Genomic DNA, 12437 nt, shown 5'->3' with positions numbered 1-12437 from the left:
CTCAATATAATGTTGCCAACCTTGTCTCACTTCCATAACACTCACGAGCAACTCAATACCACGACAATCCACAAAATAAGATCAACCATCAAAGCGGAATGTTACATTCTACCATCCTTAAAACGAACTTCGTCCTCGAAGTTTACTCACACACATAAACATCCTCACACAATCCATTACTCACACTCCTAAACATCATACTACTACGAGCACTGCCATTACCTGTAATAAAATCGACCATCGCACAAATCCATCCTTATTCTACCCCAACACTCAAACTTCCAATTGCAACCTGTATGACAATCAAACTCTCTTGTCGCATCCTACTCCTTTTAAGATAAATGTTACGTCCTCGTAACTCGCTAATACTAGGTCCTTTGCTATACCTCCCATAATCCTCATTACTACCGCATGACAACGATAACCTACTATAACCTCAACACCTACAACCATTCCTATATCCAGGACTCTCTTTCTCTAACAGTTCTCGTGCCTCCAATTATTCTGTACTCCCATAACATATATCATAAAATCCTCAGTATAACCACTACTCCATCTCTTCTACATTACCACAAAACTCACCCTTGACTTGACATGATACTAAGTCTAAAACTCCGTACTCCCTATCCCAAGAAAAGGTGTTAAACCACTTGTAGTTCCAGTTCCATACCACACATGCTTCACAATTTCTTTCCACAACTATGTCCACCAATGCCTCATCTAACACAAGATCAAAAGTATTCCAACAACCTCTCACAATTGTGTCCCTTTAACAGAATATTACATTACCATGAAAACAACAGAACCATACCCAACTTTTTTTCATATCATACTCTATAAAAACCAATAGGACTACACCCATGCCGACACGGGTAAGAACATCGGGAAACAACACAACGGTCTATATGCCTCGACCGACACTGACAAGAAATAACAGTAAGCAAACAATGATCTATGAGAACACGAAAATACTCGTATCACAACACGAATTACCGTGCACAGTGCACAACAACCACATCGATAGCCATCACAACTTTTACAATCTCATAACACTGACTCAGCACAACTTCCTTGACCACAAGACTTTCTTAAAACTGCTCTACCAGATCACGACGCAGCATAATAGACGGGATCACAAATACCAACCTTATGAATATTATCCATACCATGACTCTTGAGGCCGGAACCTCACTCATCACTTACAGATATCATACATACACATATAAGTATAACATATGATGTGGAACACACATATAACGACTCGTAACTATCACGCCACACAATTACTCGCGAGGCCAGGACCTCACACAAAGTTTTACACACCTCATGGACCCATACTCGAATCTAACTAGCCAATCCTGATCACGTAAGTTACCACTTGATAAAGAATACCTCTCATCAGGACTTAACTCAGGTGCCCTTCATCACATATTCTCTCACACACACAAATATCACCCCCGACAAACGTAGCCATAACATCAGTACCCAACTTCCAGCGAACATCTCATATATCCACCTCTTGTACTCCCTCACAACCATACATACTAATCAATCTCCAAAGAATCAACCCCTTTGGGACAACTAACTTTCTTAATGTAACATCATCCTCAACCACTAGTGACAACAATACGACACCACCATCCTTCATGTGACTGCTCTCTCACTATCACTTCTTTGTACAACAATTTATTTCCTCTTTTGGTTGTCATCCCATATAACGAGCATCAGATCCATCAACAAAATCTACCTCATCATTATTTCCAATTCTACCTTTTATTGTATCATCACCTAACTCTCCACCAAAATCTCATATCGTGTAAACACTCTGCCAACTTCTTACTCCCTTAATACCTCAAAACCGACGGTTAACATGTCGTCCTGAATCCCTATATAACTATTAACTAACATCCTCTCCTAATGATATCTTGTTTTTCCATGATTCCTTATTTTCATGTCTCATAACTTTGATCAACGTTCTCCCAACTTACTTCCATCCAATAATGCCAATTAATAAATCATCTCCTACTTTCTTCTCCCTAACTCTTTAGTAATCCGATTACCTCATTTTTGCTCCACAACTCAAATTCCATTAATTCATATCAATATCTTATCATTCTTTCTTTTCATTTATCCTTTCTCATCTTGCTTCTCACTCACCCTTGTTACCATCAAGTCTACACACTAATGGTTACTCTTCAATTACTCGTATCTCCTCTTCGTATCTCTAGAAAACCAAAAATTTACCTCATACCGTTAATTTCCCAAGGAATTACATACTAGGCTCACCTCTTGATATTTCAAATTTCCACACTCGACCACTATCTACCTATCACGGCATAACTCGATCTCACTATACATCATTCGTTTCCATCTCTCTATAGCGACTTTTTATCACATATATCTTTAGCCAACTCAATCCTAACCGTCACTCTCCATAAATCCTTACACATACCACTTATGTCACTCTTCATATCCCTCATCTCAATCTTTCATTCTCACGTTTATTTACACTTACATCACTTTTGCCCATATATACTTACTTTTATATTACTCAACACACGACTATATCACTCACCATATCTCACAAAACATGCTCTCTACCTCGATTAGCTCATCATTCTTCCCTTTCCTTTTTCCACTATCTCTCACAACCACATTAACACATGTCTTCCTTATCCAACACATATCCCTTATAAGCCGGCATTCTCCCTATCATAGCATTTGGTAACTTACGTATCAAGACCGTCACATATATAAAAGAATGCTTTAAGACCCATAATAAACATGTGCACGAACCCTAGGACTCACAACAAATGTAAAAACATAGCAACCGACTCAAAATGACCGTCCACTGAGGTACTCGGTCGAGTACATGGCGTACTCGGTCGAGTATAGGATACTCGGTCAAGTAATGAGACTACTCGGCCGAGTTCGCGACTCCAGAAGCTAAACAGACTTATCACAGAAAGATTACTCGGCCGAATATGGAATACTCAGTCGAGTATGAAAGATACTCGGTCGAGTAGGGCCTACTCGGTCGAGTATCGGCGCAGTTCTCAGCACCGTCCAGGTTTCGTAAAACAGTCATATCTCACTCGTTACTTAGTCATTCTGGCGTGTGACCTATCGTTAGAATCGTAAGAAGACAAGCTATCACCTCAACTTGGAATCACAGCAATATCATTTCTAGAACTCGACTTATGACAGTTTTAAGACAACCCTTCCGTAATCGATCTTCATACAAATCAAATTTTCTAAACAAAACAACTTGAACATGAATAAAGCAAACATTAACAACTCGATACTTTTAAAGACCAGTACATAAGTGAACTTTATCATACCCACATGAAAATTAAACACGACATTCATATATATAGACGCATAACCTTAATCACATGCTACTACCAACAACCAAACATTAACATCATCATGATCATATACGCATGTACCACTACCCTTTTGAAAGCCATATAATAAACATTTAACATGCCAACATATTCCATACTAAAATTCAAATCAGTAAATCTCGCCACGCTTTTCACATGTTTCCACATACCACTTCTCTTACCGCATTATCCAACCATTCAAGTTACAAGTACCACACACATACATGACTCGACACACAACAGTCCCCCCCATGTGACAGGCTTGAGATCATAAGGGCCTTAATGTGACTTCGGGACGTCTCCCAAGTCTTTGCGGTAGCTCCAAACAACTCTCCCCGGGTTCATTTTACTTAGACTCCCTACGTTCATTGGGTTCATTAGTTTTAGGTGCCGGAATCGTCAGTTCTGATACCACTTTGTAACACCCCCTCATACCAAGGTACCTTACCAAGGACTACCCTAGCATGAAAGGCTGTTACCATCTTGGTTTCCCGAGGTTAGTATATCAAAGTTACAAATTCCAAACAACATTTATTAAAGTATAAAGAGTTAGCGATTACATTAACTCAGACCAACTCAAACTAAAAGTATAAGGATCTCAATACAACTAAAATCAAAGACAGCTAAACTCGTAACAACGGAAGCTAGACTCGAAGTGATGACTCCCCATGACTGTCCCATAGCTAAACATCTGCATTACCTGTCATAATCTGCTCACCATCCCCGAATGGATCACCGCATATTTTACAAAACAACAACACGGGGTCAGTACTGTTCAATCAAGATAAGACAAATACACAAGGTAACCAACTGATCACCTCCAACCCCAATCCTCCTATCTCACACAGTAACCGACTACACACCGAAGTGTGCAGCCATGCCAGATTACCCATCGCAACAGGTAATCCTCGCCGCCAGTGGGGGACCACAGCCAATCCCCACCTAAATTCCGCTCATCAACGAGCGATATCTCTGTCCCTTAATGTGCACATCCCCTCCCGTGACGGGTTCCACGGAGGGCAAACTAGGGCGTGAAGCCACTCCCGCAAGTGACTCCACCACAACCACCACAACACAAACACAAACACAAACACAATCACAATCACAATCATCACCTGTGACACCCTTAAATCTAGCCTTAATTAATTACGTAAATTCTACAGAAAAACTGGTAGGATATGTTTGTAAATGGTTCAACTAGTCAAAAACCTGCAATTTCAAAATTTTTCTTCCTAAACCATTCACAACCATTCCAACTCAAGAAGAGTGTCATAACCCTGCAACAGCTGATAAACTAACTTACATATATAACTAAAGACGCGGAAATATAAGGATACAAACCAAAAATAGAAAGGGAGACATATGTCCCTTCAAATAATATACAAACCAAAGGATAAAAGGGTTACTAATAGAATAGCCAAAACTAGGTCCAAGGTTCCTTGCTCACTAGCTCGTCTGTGACCCCCAACAAAGCATCAACAACCTGTCAATCGCATTTTATACAAACACGAAAGCCACAATTCAGTGGGGAGTAACTCCGAGTCCTCCCAGCCACGAATCGTCAAAATTAATAACCAGGTTAGAGAGAATGAATTCTAGAGAGAGAAAATCCTCTCTAGAAAATTAGGGTTTCTGGTGCAACATGGCTAAGAAACCTCGATCAAAATCTTCTTTCAACAAAAAACAATTACAATCTAAAGCAAAATTACGGTTATCTTTTACTAATACAGAAAATCTGCATCTTGATAATAGCGACGATATGGTAGAACCAACTAATTTGATTATCCCAGCCTCAACTTCTGAGAGTTCTGTGATTCCACCTTCTGAGGAACTTGCGATTCCGCAAACGGCTGACGCGAAAACTACTCGTCCGGTCAGTGAAATTGTGGGGATCCCGGTTCTTGACTTGGATGATGTGGTAGAAACAGTGAATGTATCGGAGGAGGAAGACGAGCCCGTATTAGAGGAACCCAACACAGAGGAGTCTGGATGGACCCAAGTTACTGGTAAGCATCACTCTCCTAAACCTAAACAATCAATTCAAATTACGGTGGAGGATGTTCAACCAGAACTTGATTATTGGGCAACAGCTGTCATCTGTTATGTATTGGGTGGAAATCCTCCATGGGCACAACTGAATGGCTTTATTAAGAATATTTGGGGAAAATATAAGTATGACAAAGTTTCATTCTTACCCAATGGAGCTTTCCTAGTTCACTTCCCGTCTATGGAATGTAGAGATCTCGTGTTGAAGCAGGGATTCCCTATGTTTGAAAATAAACCCCTAGTTGTTAAACCATGGACTGAAAACGCTTCTATGGCGAAGGAACCCGTGAAGGCAGTGCCTATTTGGATTAGACTATGTGGACTTGGTTTAAAATTTTGGGGTGAACGTTGTCTGGGAAAAATTGCATCACTTGTAGGCAATTATATGAGAGCTGATACTGCTACGTTGGACAAAACTAAAATTGGATATGCTAGATTGATGGTGGAGGTCCAAGTGGGTCAGGTCTTCCCTGAGAGAATTCACTTTAAAGATGAAAGGGGAGAGGAAGTTAGTGTTTGTGTGGAGTATGAGTGGAAACCAGTCGTTTGTGGTGCCTGCAAAGGCATAGGGCACACTAAGGAGGACTGCAGACAGAAGGTTGCTGCACCTAGGGTAGTCCAGGTGTGGAGGCCAGTGGCTAAACCAGCTGGTCCTGTTCAACCTCCAATGCCCCCTCATCCTGTGTCTCCTGTGCCTGTGCCTGACACTCCTTTTGGTGGTCCTACATATCATAATTCTTCCAATTTGCCTATCCCAGTTAGTCCAATCATTCAGTTATCTCGACAGGAGCTTTCTTCTTCTAGTCCTGTTAGTCCTACTAAGTCATATGCTGAGGTGGTCTCACCATCTAAGGATAAGGGGAAGAGTATTATGCAGGAACCTGGAGGGTCTGGAGTGCTTCAATCTAGTGATAATGGATAAGTTAGGTTTCTGGAATGTGCGTGGAATGAATAACCCAAATAAGCAATTAGATATTAGGAGATTTCTTCATCAGAATAAAATTGGCTTGTTTGGGCTAGTGGAAACAAAAATAAAGGAACATGATTTTCTTTCAACTCTTCATAACTTAGGGCATTATTGGGAAGGGGTCAATAATAATTACTATCATCCAGGAGGCAGAGTCTGGATTATTTGGGTGCCTCAACTGTTTTCGGTTAATGTCATAGCTAGCTCTGATCAGCATATTACTGTGGAGGTTACTGATATTGGGACTAGTGCTTTGTTCTGGTTTACAGTTGTGTATGGTTTTAACTCTGAGGGGGATAGACATGATCTTTGGAACCAGCTGAAAACTCTTAAGGATAATTGCACTGTCCCTTGGAGTATTTGTGGTGATTTCAACTCTCTTCTGAATTTTAATGAGAGAATTGGGAGTGAGGTATCTTGGAATGAAATCAGTGAATTCAGGCATTGTGTGGACTATTGTGAAGTCACTGACATTCAAGCTCATGGTTCTTTCTTTACATGGAATAATAAGCAAGACCCGACTACAAGAGTTTTTTCTAGACTTGACAGATTCCTTATCAATTTGGAGTGGATGGAGTTGTATCCTAATAGCTATGCCTATTTCATGAATGAGGGCACTTTTGATCATTGCCCTTGTATTTGTTATAGGACCATTGATCAACCCACAAGAAAACCTGGGTTTAGATACTTTAATATGTGGAGTCTTGATCCTTCTTTTAAATCTATTGTTCAGCATGAGTGGAACAAGACTGGGAATGGAGTTAAGATGTATCAAGTGATTACTAAACTTAGGAGTCTTAAGCAACCTTTGAAGTCTCTAAATAAGAACCAATTTTCTGATGTGGAGAGAGCTGCTGATATTGCTAAGGTTCTTCTAGATGATTTACAAGAGCAGCTTAAGCATAATCCTCAAGATCAGCTTATCAGTAGGGCAGAAAGGGAAGCTGCTGAGTCTTTCAATCTGCTGCAAAAGGCTAAATATAGTTATCTTCAGCAGAAATCTAAGACTGAATGGCTAAAAGGGGGTGATGAGAACACTAGATTCTTTCATAGTCAGATCAAGCAGAGACAGATTCATAATAAAATTTTTTCTATCAAAGATATCCATGGTAACATTCATCAGGATCCTCAGGGGATTGAGAAATCTTTCTTGGAGTATTATGAGAAGCTCCTGGGCATAAGTACTCCTACTACTAAGGTTCACAAGGCTACTGTTCGTACTGGGAAAGTCATAGATGATCACCTGTCCAGACTTCTTCTTCGTGCTGTGTCTCCTGAGGAAATCAAACAGTGTTTCTTCTCCATTCCTGCTGATAAGAGTCCAGGTCCTGATGGTTTTCCCAGTCAATTTTTTAAGGACTCTTGGGACATTGTTGGCCCTAGTATTTGTGAGGCTATTACTGACTTCTTCTCCTCTGGTAAAATTCTTAAACAGCTTAATACTACAAATATCACTCTTATTCCTAAGATTAGTAATCCTCAAAGTGTGCTGGAATTCAGGCCTATAGCCTGTTGTAATACCATTTACAAGTGCATTGCCAAACTTTTGTGCAACAGGCTGGGGGATGTTTTGCCTGATCTTGTGAGTATTAACCAGGGTGGGTTCATTAAAGGGCGAAACATTGTTGAGAATGTGCTTATTTGCCAGGATCTTGTTAGATTATATAATAGGAAAGCTGCTTCTCCTCGTTGTCTTCTCAAAATAGACTTAAGAAAGGCTTATGATAGTGTGGAATGGGACTTCCTTCATCAGATGCTCATAGCAATGAAGTTTCCCCAGAAATTTATTTGTTGGATCATGAATTGTGTTACTACACCAACTTATTCCCTTTCATTAAATGGGAATTCTTTTGGATTTTTCAAAGGTAAAAGAGGTCTAAGGCAAGGGGATCCCTTGTCCCCCCTTCTATTCACTCTTTGCATGGATTATCTTTCTAGGATTCTGAATGTGGTTGGGCAGCAAGATGACTTCAAGTTTCACCCCCTATGTGGTCCATTGCAACTGAATCATTTACTGTTTGCAGATGATCTTCTGCTTTTTTCTAAGGGCAATGATATTTCTATAATGTGGCTACTTAGAGCTTTTGCTACTTTCTCAGCTGCTTCTGGCCTCTGCCTCAACAAGGAGAAAACTGAGATTTATTTTAATGGTGTGCAGGCTAGTACTATGGATGATATTTTGCAGATTTCTGGTTTTAAGAAAGGATCACTTCCTTTTAAGTATTTGGGAGTACCTATATCTTCTAAGAAGCTTACTAAGAATGAGGGTAGGAAACTCTCTGATAAGATAACAGCTCGTATTAGAGCATGGGGTGCTAAACATTTGTCTTATGCAGGTAGACTCACTTTGGTAACCTCTGTGCTACAGTCCCTTCATTCTTATTGGTCAACTATCTTCTTAATCCCTAATGGTATTATGAATAGAATTGATTCTATATGTAGAAATTACCTGTGGGGGGGGGGGGGGGGGTAAGGATACCTATCAGAGAGCTCCTGCTGTGGGTTGGGATAATTGCTGTTTGCCTAAGTCTGAGGGTGGCCTTGGTCTTAAGCATTCAAAGAATTGGAATAAAGCTCTCCTGGGTAAGTATATATGGTGGGTTGCCTCTAAGAAAGATCACTTGTGGGTTAAGTGGATCTCTCATGTTTATTTGAAAACTACTCACTGGTCCAACTACAATCCACCCTCTGATTGCAGTTGGTCTTGGAAAAAAATTGCCCACTTAATGAAGTTCTTTCAACCTGCCTATACTGATGATTGCTGGTTAGGAAAGGCCACTGAGTACACTGTCAGGGAAGGCTATGATTGGCTGAGGAGTTCCTCCCCTTCAGTGAGCTGGTGGAGGCTATGTTGGAATTCCATGAATATTCCAAAATCTTCTTTTATCTACTGGGTCTTTATGCTTAAAAGGTTACTTACTAAAGACCGTTTGGTACGTATGGGTGGTGGTACTGATGTAACCTGTGACTTGTGTCAGACTGCGAATGAGAGTCATGAGCATCTCTTTTTTGACTGCTATTTCAGTAACAGATGCTCTATTCTTCTACAACAAAAGCTGGGATTTCAGATTAATCCTAGTGCTCTTATTATTGACGGGAAGAGGAAGAAGGAAAAGTATCCTGATGAGAAGGGTCACTACTGCTTGCTATGTTCAGTTGGTTTACATGATTTGGCAGGAAAGAAATCGAGCTAGAATTCATTCTCAAGTTACTCATCCAGTGGCTGTTGTCAGACAGGTAATCAAGGCTGTGCATACCCGTTTTCAGATGAGGAACAAGTCTAAACTAACTAAGGAGGAGGAAGCATGGATTATGCAGATGACTAGATAGTCGTTGTATGTTTTTTGCTTGTAATTATATAGAAAAGTGGTAGTATCTTAGATGAGGCATTCTTTGTATTCTTGAACTCTATACTCTTGGATTTATAATATACTTAACCTTTCCCAAAAAAAAAAAAAAAATATGTAAACAATTTGATAAACCATTTACTTATCATGTATTCTAGCAAATGACCCCTAAACTGACCAAACTAAACTATCATGTGAATCATATAACAAATAGTAATCCAAACTTTATCAATCGAAACCGCTTACATCTCACCTATTACGATTCATAAAATCACCATTCAAGAAAGGGCAATATATCAAAGACAGGCATAAGTTCTTAGCACGGTCAATAGTCACTTTGTAACTCGAGTCTATACCACGAGGTAGGGAAGGTAATCGAACCGGTATCTTGGCTCAGCGGTTACTATTAAGAAAACATGGCCAAGAGACAACACAACCCTAGCCTAAAATCTGCGCAGACCTAGACATGCGGATACACACCACCGCACCCAAGACCCACAACTTTTTTTAAAACAAAGTGAAGTGAGTACCCTAAGGACACCACCGAAGGGTTGGCTAGTACTTAAGCTGACCTCATACTATCAAAATTAGTACCTGAGGTCATGCCCCAACTTGGATATAAATCCACTAGTCAGGAACACAAAGGCTATCAAGCAGTGAACATATACTCGTCAGAGACTATAAAGACCTATCTATGATGAAGGCCGAAATACTCACCTAGGACCTAGTCCCAGCTAGTCCCAGCTTGAATACTTTAGCCCACACCACACAAGACTCACCACACAAGTCAAGTAAGACACCCACTTAACCTTAAGAGGGCAAAAAGTCCTACTTACCAACATAAAATCTAATATTCGATCATGTGAAAGGCTATATAATTGTCTATATACATCATACAATCCAACAGTTCCTCAATAAGTATTCAATACTGATTACCAATTCTAACAATTCTAACAATATTAAAGGCTTTAGGGGAAACTAGGGCCATTTCTACAATACAAGACACTATTAAATTCAATAAGCTATACATGTGAACTAAAGCTTGATAAATGGCCTAAAACAAGAAAAAGGCCGATTATCTAAATCATTCAACCGAATTTTTACCCGCAACCCCAGCCCTGCGACAGGTACGGGTTAAATTGCGGCTGACCAATCACTCAATTGACTGACATCCAGTCAGTCAAAGGGATTAAGGCTCAGTTTTCGAAACAATCAACAAAACATTACAATTATAGCTATAAAATTCATTTTGAGCCTATTAATTACAATTTCCTTTTGTAAACTACCCTAACATGTGATAACTATTAATATAAGCACAATTTTACCAATAACATAATTTTTGTTATTAGTATGCTTCAATTCAAATTACTACCCTTTTTGTTACTTATACTATTCTAATATTAATTAACCCGAAAAGACCAAGATTGTACGAAAACCCGTGAAACAAGCACGGACCGACCCGGGCCAACCCCCAAGACCGGCCGGGGCTGCCGTGGGCCTGCCGGCTGCTGCCGGGCCCGCTGCCGCACCATTTCTCTTTTTTTTTTTTTTTTTCATTTTTATACATTATAAGACCGTCTGAACATTAATTAATCGTTCCCAATTCAACTTTGTTAATTAAGCTAACAATTGACATGCATGCAACCATTCTAAACATGTGAAAACTAACACTCAAACAAAAATTCACCAAACATACAAAAATCAAAAACATGTGACGATCTTTCGTCGAGTAACTCGAAATATGTTATCTTAAGCTAGAAAATGAGCAATTAACACCTTGAAAACCCAAACCCTAACGACACTAGCCGCTATCCTCTACAATATACGAGTCCCCGAACTCGTCTTCCAATCCTTCACCTAAATAAACAATTAAAACACAATAATAAGCATATAAAACCGAAAATACCGAAAATTGGTCTTAAAACAACTTCAATAAAACTGAAATTAAATTGTACCAAGTTGTAGATCGCATCGAGGGGATTCCGGAAAGGTAAATTATGCGAAAAACGGACTAGTAACGAAGAAATTACGTCGATTTTGAGCTTGAAATTATGTTAATGGTGTTTTTGGTCTTTTTGAGATGTTGATGATGATGATAGGAACCAAAATCAGAAAAAGAAAGAATAGGGGGAGGGGATGCCGCGTGAGAGGAAAAGAAAGGACGGGATTCGGGTTTGAGTCGGGATTTTTCGAGTCGGTTTTGACTCGTTTCGATAATAATTAAATCCGTAAGTCAAATGCAAATTCCGTCAAGACCAAAGTTTTTAAACACGAGATTACAATAAAATTGAGTATTCATACTACCCATTTCCAAATTCGTTTACCCAACGTTCAAAAGAATTGTCATTTCCCCCCGATACGCCCTTATTTCGAAATAAAAGATTTTACACGGTTTAAACTATTTTTAAACATTTCAAAACTAATAAAATAAATACTTTTCCTCAAAATATAATAAAATTATATTTCTTTGAATTATTTTTACTTTAAATATATTATTATCAAATTTTATTTGATTACTAAATTATTTTCGAAATATATTAACGGTCCAAAATTACGGGCGTTATAATCACCCTCCTTTTAAAAAGTTTCGTCCTCGAAACTTAGAAGGAGAAATTATAGTTATAAGAAAATATAGGTATCTTTTCAATGAAACGGTGATACTCTCGTTGATCAGACAAGAACATCCACATT

Source organism: Silene latifolia, chromosome 11, assembly GCF_048544455.1.
Source record: "Silene latifolia isolate original U9 population chromosome 11, ASM4854445v1, whole genome shotgun sequence".
NCBI lineage: Eukaryota > Viridiplantae > Streptophyta > Magnoliopsida > Caryophyllales > Caryophyllaceae > Silene > Silene latifolia.
Note: the sequence above shows the minus strand (reverse complement) of the source record.